The sequence below is a fragment of the Ricinus communis genome, chromosome 10 (genome assembly GCF_019578655.1).
Source record: "Ricinus communis isolate WT05 ecotype wild-type chromosome 10, ASM1957865v1, whole genome shotgun sequence".
NCBI lineage: Eukaryota > Viridiplantae > Streptophyta > Magnoliopsida > Malpighiales > Euphorbiaceae > Ricinus > Ricinus communis.
In genome coordinates this window covers 11,522,270-11,532,813 of record NC_063265.1, presented here as the reverse complement: position 1 = coordinate 11,532,813, position 10,544 = coordinate 11,522,270, and the positions used below count along the sequence as shown (strand labels likewise).

General features: G+C 30.0%; 1 long non-coding RNA gene and 1 pseudogene across 1 annotated transcript; one reads left to right on the top strand and one right to left on the bottom strand.

Moving 5' to 3' along the window:
- The first annotated feature begins 4,187 nt into the window (after positions 1 to 4,187).
- LOC125368680 lies at positions 4,188 to 4,711 on the top strand. Its single transcript, XR_007214435.1, has 2 exons — positions 4,188 to 4,259; positions 4,439 to 4,711. It is a non-coding gene; the product is annotated as an uncharacterized LOC125368680 (long non-coding RNA).
- A 548-nt stretch (positions 4,712 to 5,259) lies between these two features.
- On the bottom strand, positions 5,260 to 7,239 carry LOC125368678 (annotated as a pseudogene).
- Between the last annotated feature and the right edge of the window lie 3,305 nt (positions 7,240 to 10,544).

Sequence of the window (10,544 nt, the reverse complement as noted above, 5' to 3'; positions counted from 1 at the left end):
TTTAGCTTTAGACCTTTAACTTATTTTCATTTGTACTTTAGACATTCAACTTACTTTTATTCGTCTATTTGTTCCCATACCTTTCCTCCTTCGAGTTACTTTTTTTTTTTTTCTTTTTTTGTATTTTATTTCTATATTTTATATTCATAAATAGTGTTCTTTTTTAACTTAGAATTTTAATTTTTATCCCCATATTTGAAACCCATGTTTGCACTCAAGACAACACACTTTTCCTAGAACTCTGATAATAACATCGGTTATGATTGACGTAAAAGGCTACATATTCTACACGTGATCAACTACTATGAGAACACTTTAATTTATATCTAATTGATTAGAAGGATGAAAAAATCACATTATTTTTACGGTTTCTTTTGTGTGTTAGTTCTTATAGTTTCTTTTCGTGTATTAGTTTGTGGTATTTATTGCTAAAAGAGATCATTAAATTGAACAAATATAGTGTCAAATATAAATTATTACATATTTGTGAGGACCAAAAGACTTCAATTTAATTGAGAAAAAAGAGAGGAATAGATTGGTTCTGGCTTCGCTTGCTTTCCACTTCATCTTCCTTAGCTTAGGTGAAAATTAAGTAAAAATAAGATAGCGAAAGTTTCAATACCGTAAATATACCAAAACATGTAAAAAAAAAGAGCAAAAGGGCAAATACTTATTTTGTTCTTTTTTTTCTTCTGCCAATATTTGAAATTTCATTTGATTTTCTAAAACTTTTTTTTTTTTTTTTTGCATTGACACTTTTAAGCAAGAAATTATGTCTTCTAAGTATGCATATTTCGACAAATCTTGCTTCCTATTCATCACTTCCTAACTTTCAAATTGGATTTTTTTATTTATTTATCTAGTGAAGTCTCACTAATTTTTATATTCAATTTTGAAATATAAATTCAATTATAATTCTTTGAATTTAAAGGTTTCTGATCGCATACAACTAAAAGTAGTCTTAGTGAATGAAATAGATTCTTACTAAAGTTGATAATAATATATGGGAGATTTTGTGTTAAGTGAAGTGGAATTCATGAACATGTTGAAGCAAGGAACTTCATGTCTCCAATCCACTCTATAATAATAGATAAGCTTTTTGGTTATCTCATTACATGTAGATTTAAGATCTTTTTTTTCTTTTCGGGTATATGGTATTCGATTTAGTTGTTCAAACTAATTATGTAGATAAATACCAATTTAAATCTAGCCGATTTGGTAAGGGCTTTTATTTTTCGGAATTGAGTTCTCAAACTTGCGATTTCTTTCCACCTATTGAGGGGTAAATTTAATATAAAATAAAAACTAGGGTAAAAATGTGGGATTTAGGGTAATTCACCTGAAAAATCCCTTAAAATTATGAATATTGGAAAGCACTTTTTAGCAAGTGAAAACCAACATGGGCTAATTTTATGGTTATAAAATCTCATGAATTTGTATGTGCACTAAATTAAAACCACTCATCCGTTTAAAAGGTTGTTACCAGAAAAAGGAATGACTAAAATTTGTTACCATTGAAATATAAATTAATTTCTTATACAAAATCCGTTTGAAAGCAACAGAATTAATACATATTTCCCCACTTCTAATAACATGTCTATGGATAGAAAAGAAGAATTATCTTAATTAAGAGGAGACAATTTATAGTGTGTGGAAGTTTAAGCCACATATTCTTTTGTACTTTTTATAAATTGGCCAAGATAAGACATTATTTCTCCATTATTTAATCTCAAGAACAATCTTGAAAACTCCGTCTCATCTCACTTTGTCTCTCGTATTTTAATTAAGGTGATTTTTAGTATTATTTTTGTCGGTAAAAATCTCCAAATAGAAATAAACACATGACAATGGAGAAAAAGATGGTCATGTGTTTCATTCTATGTATTATGATATTAGGAATGATTGGATTGCCAATAGTTGAGTCATCTTGCCTCTCCGATTGTGCTGCTAAATGTGAGAACACTTCGCTCGTACCATTTGTGTGCAGGCTTTCTTGTCCTTCTGCTTGCCCTCATGAGACTTTTTAAGGGACTGCCCATGGAAGTAGCACTAGTGGTAGCATACCACATTGAAGAGTTTAAGATTTTCGTCAACATATATATTTTATATTCAATTCCTAATGTGAGAGATTTAGGAGAGGAGGCAAATTATATCTTTTAAATATAAATAAAGTATCATATTATGGATGAAATTTTAATTATTTATAAGTATATATATATATATATGTTATTATTGAAGCTTGTTTTATTATTATTTTTGTTTGGTTATAAAAGAGGGCAAAGCCCTAAAACAAAAGAAACTAAGAAGCATAACTATGATCATGAAGATCATCAGCTAACAAATCCATCAACTCATTAAGACATTTTCAATTATACCATAAGGCTGCCCAAAACTTAATTCATGTGCAGATTGATTAAAGCTTAATTTCATATACAATTATGTTTCCTTTTTTTTTTTTAATGTCAATAAGATCATTGAATTTAAATTAGATCATCAAATAAGAAGTACCATTCCTTTGAAAATTTGTTTAAATTTTAATCTTTGGACTATATTAAATTATGGCACAGCAAATAATGGAAATCCATATCTAATTTAAATTAGTCTGAAAATAGTTTCACCAAAAAAAATAAATTTTAAACATGTTGAAATAAGCTTCTATGTTGTCAAGAGATAATTATAAATACCTCCTGGAATTTGCTCAACAATACACTTTCATTCAGGCTTATCCAAAAATTAACAAAATAACCCTCGTAAACTATTTGTAAGTATCCCTTTACTATTTACATATGTTCTAAAGTATAGGCTTAACACATAAATGCTTATCATAGAGAGAGGGTATATATATAAATTCTTACATAATCTGTATGCATGTCCTAATTTATACACCAATTCGATAATTAATTAACAAATATTTATTAATTTAAAATAATAGAATATGTGTCGATCACCGTGGTAAAAGTTTTTACCAATTTTATAATTTTAATATCCGTACTAATTAATATTTTAATCCGTTAGTAATAAATTTATACTTTTTTTCGATATGCACATAGTGTAATTTATATTTATTAGATTATAGTGATTAGATCTCAACTTTTAATGATTACTTGTTGTTTACTCACTGTACCATGTTTCAACTACAAGTGTAAAATACGTCAGGATGCATGCTAGAACGACTTACATAATTGTCGTACGTTTAATATTTTACTAATTAATATAGGGTTTTGGTTGTAGTACTCTATCATTATAAGTGTATTTTTTAATTTTTAAAAAATTAATTATAATATTATTTCAAGTCATTTATTAAGTATATAGTCATTGTAATGTATTATATGTGTATCTTATCATATAAGCTTATAAAAATGAATTTTAATAAATAAAAATAATATATTAGTTGATCAATACTTAAATACTATGTATAACTGATTAATCTAGTATTGAATTATTTTTTATAAATTATAAAAATTAAAATAAAGTTAATTTTTATAAATTTATGCAGTAAGATACACCTATAACACGTTACAATAACTCATATATTGTTTAATAATTTCACTCACGGGTTATATTATAACCGGACGAATAGATATATTGTTTAATAATTTCACTTACGAATTATATTATAACCGCTAAGCATTCCGTGACAGTCTAGTATAAAAAAAAAAAAATTAGTATATACTAGTTAAAATATCATTTTAAAATATTTAATGTAAAAGCATTTTTCAGTACATATATACAGTCCACACATAATCTGCGAAATAGACGCAAGAGATAACAGGTAATATCGCCACAAATGACAGGCATACTGCAGTCCCTTCTTTCTTTCTTTTTTCTGATAATAATAGTAATAATACAAACCACATATTCTTGATTCTCCCCATCAATTTCTGAGTTTGCTAAAATAAGTGTGCAGCAATTTCTATAATAAAATAATGAAAAAATCAGAAAGAATACGTTGGAAGTTTACCTGCCTTCGATCAGGTTTGAGTTTGATATAGGTGCTTAATTAATATATACTCAGCACCAGAAAATCTCAAACAGAGAGAAGGACAGGAGAGAATAAAAAAATTTCCAAGAAAGATGGACAGAAGAATTCTTACTGCATGGTTCGTTTTGTGCATTTTGATCGTAGTGCAGATGGTCGAAGTAACACAGGCACGGCCTGGCTGCGTCGATCGTTGCATTAGTAACTGCACCGGGAACAATTTCCACTCGTCTGCACCTTTTTTGCCCACCTTGGTGCGCAAGTCACCTTGATCAGTAAGGTATGTGAGACATTTTTATGAGGCCTGTCAGGTTTTGATACCTTCACAAATTTCTTGCATTACAGCAGGAATAAGAGGATAAGTAATTAATCGATCGTTGGTTGTTTAAATATAATTAACAGATATGAAAGTGTATGATTATTAATATGTGAATCTCATTGCCCTTTTTGTGCTTTTAGGTGTGTCAACGTGCACAGAACGGGTACAGAAGAATTATTCTCAGTCCCTGAGCCTCTTTCCTGGAATTTTTTTTTTTGTCAACTTTTCTCCAAAATACATAGAAAGACATGAAAGCAAAACTGGGTTTGGATCCTTGGACATGTTCAGTTTTTTTGTTCTTTTTCTTTCTTTGTCTTTAGTGAATTATTGCATGATCTGTCCTGTAAAATCAGAATGTGAACCTTCTATATTGTTTTATAATTAAAAGTCTATACCTATATATTTATGAGCAATATTATTCCCTCTGATTATTTATGTTCATCTGAAAACTCAAGCCCGTAAGAATTCTATTTCTGCTTCATTGTTTTTATCTTTTCTTTTTTCCTCAAAAGAATCACATTAGAGCACGTATTCAGTCATCAGTAAGGCCGGCATTGAGGCCTATGCCTGCAGTTCCGGCCGAATGAATTCCTGTTACCTAGGGAGAGAAGTGTTTTTGGATCATTCTTCTTGCCAAGGTTCTATAAAGAAAAACGAAGTCTTATTCCTGTTGTTAGCTTGATTAATATAGCTAAAGAACAAGGAGTCTCAGACAAATATTCTCTTTAAATATTCTCTATAATTGTATTGCTAAAAAGAAAAATTTAAATACATGATATTATTTAACAAAGCATTACAAACAAATAATAAATTAATTTTATTTTTGAGAAAAGCAATCAAATAATAAATTGGAAGAAATACAACACAGCCTGATAATTATACGAAATTCAACAACAAAACCTATCCGCTTGCTTATTGTGTGTATATATATATATATATATATTTTTAAAAACTTGTGGAAGTAGCTATTAATCAATTTATAGTCATGTTTGTCACTTCATGCCTAATGGAATCAAAAAGCGGTGAAGATAGGTAACGCTCTCCAGAACTAGGGAATATCACCTGCAAATAGCAAGCAAAAAGATAATCACATGATTAATGGAGTTTGGATTGAAATTATGAATACAGAACAGCTTAAACTAATCTAATATGCAATTAGGGACAGTACCAGCAAAGCTAAGGTGAATCTTGTTAATGCATATAGTAAATGCTAGCTAATACTGTCCAAATTACCAATTCGAAGAAGGAAATGGCAACTTACAACTATAAGTTTACCAGCATTTTCAGCTCTTTTTGCCAACTTAATTGCAGCTGCAGCAGCAGCACCAGAAGAGATGCCAACCTGTCAGGAAAAGAAAAACTTGCTTCTGTTAGAAATATAGAAATTACTACCAACATTGAAAGCAGATTAACCTTTCCATACCAATAAACCTTCTTTCAAGGCAAGTAGCTTAGCAGTTTCAATTGCTTCCTCACTTGATACCTAAAAGAGTAAAAGATTCACTTAAAAAAATGCTTATAGAAGTACATGTTGATCAACAGACAATCCGCCAGATTAATGGTTTGTAGACTTACTTGAAGAACTTCATCTAGCAATTCAGCATCTAGAACATTATGAATGATCCCAGAACCAATTCCTTGGATCAAATGTGGACCTATTTGAAAGATTTTTTTTTTTTTACAGTTTATTAGAAGCAGAACAAGAAATCGTTGGCATCTGCATTATATATGTTTCCACTCCAATGTCAGATTAGTAAGAGGACTTAAACTTGAAATAGTTTATTACTGACCAGGATTTCCTCCATTCAGAACTGCACTTTCAACTGGTTCAACGCCGTACACCTATTCATAAAGAAAAAAGGATTAATTAAGCACACCCTTAGCAAGATTATCATAATCCTTAGTGTTGAAACACTAACAGACAGAACAAACCTTAATCTTTGAGCTTTTTTCCTTGAGGAATCTCCCCGTTCCGGTCACAGTTCCACCAGTTCCTACCCCTGCAACCAGGGCATCAATTTTCCCTGCTGAGTCTCTCCATATTTCTGGACCAGTAGTTTCGTAATGAATCTACACCAAAAAATAAAAGAAGAGAAAACAACAGCCTGATATCAATCCTTTAACCACCAATCCACTTTGCAACAGACTAACCAAAATACCTTTGGATTGGCAGGATTTTCCACTTGATGAAGCATATAACCATTAGGTGTTTTAGCCACATCCCACCAATCTTTCAAGCGTCACAGTAAAGCCCTCGGCTGGATCAAAAAGGCGAACTTCGGCTCCAAAAGCCCTTAGTACCATTCTTCTCTCAAAACTCGAAGAAGCAGGCATGAGGATTATAACTTTGTAACCCTTCATTGCAGCAATAGCTGCCATTCCAATGCCAGTATTGCCACTCGTAGTTTCAATCAAAATGGTCTTTAGAAATTTGTGTTTTGACAACATTCACGGCAAAGCAACAAGTGAGAACTTCGGACGAGGAATCATTTTTTTCTTTTTAAATGATAAAGGACAGAGACTAACCTTCCCTGGAGTGATCAAGCCCCTATCTTCTGCATCTTTGATCATGCTGTATGCAGTTCTGGATGTATGAAGATGAAAAAAAATCCATTGCATCAATTATAAAATAGAGGTTCGTGAATTGAAATTAATATATATACAAACAGATGGAAAAAGCATGCATGCCTGTCTTTAACACTAGAGGCAGGTTCCATCATTTCAAGCTTGGCAGCAATGCGAGCAACACAACCGTCCACAATGTTATTGAGGTATACCATAGGGGTATTACCTATCAACTATATAAGTTTCAATGGTGAGGAAAGGAAGACAGAATATAAGCTGAATTATTTTTAGTTAAGTCATAGGCAACATATAGAAAGGGCCAAGAAATATACTTCAGTAAAATCTTTCTTGATATTACAATAGTTCTCCTCCATGTCTTTCTAGCTGTTCTGCAAGCACAAAGAAAGCGAGAGGATTACGATTTTTGCAAATAATAGTGACTCAGGAAGCAACATTTCAGACAGAAATAAAATCCTGATTCTTATGACTCAACAGTGCAAGCACATATAATAGCATAACTATATTATCATGGTAGCCAATATCAGTAGCTAGCGGCTGTACTGTTTTGCAGATAATAAGAAAAGATCAGCAAAACTTTCTGTACCTGCAATTTTATTAATAAGATTTATCTATTTTCTGCACCCGCAAAATTAAATCCTCCTCCATCGCTTCAGACTTTGCCTTATATATATATATATACATCTGAGGTTATTACCATTGAATTATCCACTGCTAAATGGCAACATCATGATGCCATCTTTTTCTTTTGAATTTTCTCGCTGTCAAGGTTCCCACTCTCTCAAGTAAATTTGTTTGATTTCAACTCACTGGTTGTTGAATTTGGAATTTTAATCCTGGTACAACAATTTTTAAAAGTTAGCAGTAGAATAGTCATTTTACAATTGTCTACCTAACAAATTCAAAATTAAAATACTTACGAAGGTATATTCAATGGCAAACTATTTTATGGACCCAGAAACATAATGCATCATGTGGCTGGATGTAAAACGTAAGAGTTTAATAGATGATACATTCTGAATATTTTATTACTTTATCTATAATTTTAAAAATATATACAGAATTGTTCAACACCAAATTTCAATATATATGACATGCATGTGTGTCTCATTTTAACAAATATCATTAAATGGTTTAGTGGTAAAATGACTTACTTTTTTTTCATAAAAAGTATAAGGTTGAAGTTCATGAAGAACAAAATGATGAATAATATTCTTAATAGGCCTAAGAGAATAGTACCCTATTCGATATCGGTTTAGTTAAATGGGTACCGGATTCGGATTAGGGTACTCACCGTATCCGTTTATACAATCGGATTCGGGTAATAGATATCTGAATCCGATACATATAATAAAATTAAATTTCAAACTCATTTGAAATCCGTTTATTACTATCCAAATCCGTTCCATTAAGATTCGATCAGAAAAAGTAATCGAAAATTCACTTCCAATTGTCATCCCTATATGAAACTACATATAACACTATGTGGAATAATATTTAAAGTAAATGCAAAACAAAAAAAAACAAGAATAATAAAATAGAAAAAGTAATTTTTTAAATAACTGAATAATAGAATGTGAAAATCAATATAAATTTATCAATATCTATAAAATTATATTTAGGGTAAAATTATATTTAATTCTCATTTTGTATTAGTCAAACTTGTAAAAAAGAATATATATGTATCCGCCGGTTGCACGGGTGGACAGAAATTGAATCCATCTGTCCGCTTGCTGAAGTGGCAGACAGAGTAATGCAAATGCAACCATCACAATTGCATGCAAAGCCATGCATATATATATATATATATATATATATATATATATATATATATATATATATATATATATATATATATATATATATATATATATATATATATTGTATGTCCTAAAAGTCAATTGGACTTTTTTTTTTAGTTCATACATTGTGATATTATTATGTAATAAATATCATTTTATTAATGGCAGTTGTCTATCATTTATTTTTGTAGTAATATAATTATTGAATGAGTCCAATAATATTTATTAAAGACTCAATTCTCAAGAGTTGAGAATATGAGTGACGGATGATTTTTAGAATAAATATTATAAAATAGTTATTGGTTATAAGATTAAATATTGGACATTTTTAATCTGAAAGACCAACATAATGCGTTTAACCATATGATTAATATGAGATACTAATATATATCGAATAGTGAGTCTCATACCATTTAGTATGAGTTACTAAGTTAATCGTTTTGGGTCACTTGTGAGATGAATGGACTGGACATGACTTGAAGAAATAATGAATCACATGGATGATTTACTTAAGTCACTGATTTATTATTAAGTTGTGATGGTGTAACTAATCCTTAAACCTGAGGTGGCAGAGTTATCTCATGAATATGTAATTGGGATTTGCTTATGCTTTAAGTATTCGTTCGTACCTAGAATGAGTACTTGAAATAGTGGCTCGAGTGCATATGCATGGAGGTAAGTGTTCATTAACAAGGAATCCATTACTTTGAGTAAACAATGAGAATATCTTATGCGATCCGATAACATCTTGACTCAGAAATCCTTGGCCGAGGTAATTATGATTAATGGAAAAAAAAATTTCACATTAATCATATTTAGTCGAGATGTATTCATGGATTTGGTCATAGAATCAAGTTAGTTGATTTGACTATTCCATGATCATCACTTGATCGAGATATTATTCAATAGAAGAATTTAATTTCACGGTAATCATAAATAAAGAATTCATAGATGATCAATGCCATTATTATTAATTGGGTAATTATAATATGTTGCTAGATGTCACTTATAATTTATGAAAACGATTGAGAGAAAATTATTTAATTGTTCTATTAGTGATTAAAGTGTTTTAATTAATATTAAAATTTAATATTATTTAATTGTTCTCTTAGTTGATTAAAATATTTTAATGAATATTAAGATTTAATTTTAAATTCTCATTACCAATTAATAACCTAGAAAGTCACACGCGTTAAGATCAACTCAAGCACCACGATGGACTTGACTTGTACCTCGAGTAGGAACACTAGCATCTTCAAGTTAAAGTCCGTAAATGTCTAACTAATGATAATGTATAATATATTTAAGGAGCTTGACACATGTCATCACAAAAGAGTTTGTAATGACATGTATTTGTACAACTTGACATGTGTCATTATAAAAGGGTTTATAATAACATGTGTTAAGAAAGCAGCTTGACACGTGTAACAAAAGAGTTTTGTAATGACATGTGTATGTACAACTATGTTGAGGATTATGAATCCTTAATACTATATAAGAGAGTTTCTTACTCCTATTATCATAAGAAGAAGAGAGAGATAATTTGACATACTTACTATTATAATAAGTTTATCGTAGTAGGAAATTTAAGAGAGAAAAAAGAATTCTTCATCTTCAAGAATTGAATAGCTTTGCTTGAGGTCGGTTGTGTGAAATAATCTATAGGATTTGCAATTGCGAATTTATATTTGATTCTCTAATGAAACATCATCAACAATAAAAATTGAATTATGTATGCTCTTCAAAGGTTGTAGTCTTTTCTCCGTGGTTCTTCACGTTCATAAAAAGTTATTTCCTTTTTCAAATTAAATCTTCAATTACAACTTGTAACCTTAATTCCATGAGATTAATTACATGAGTT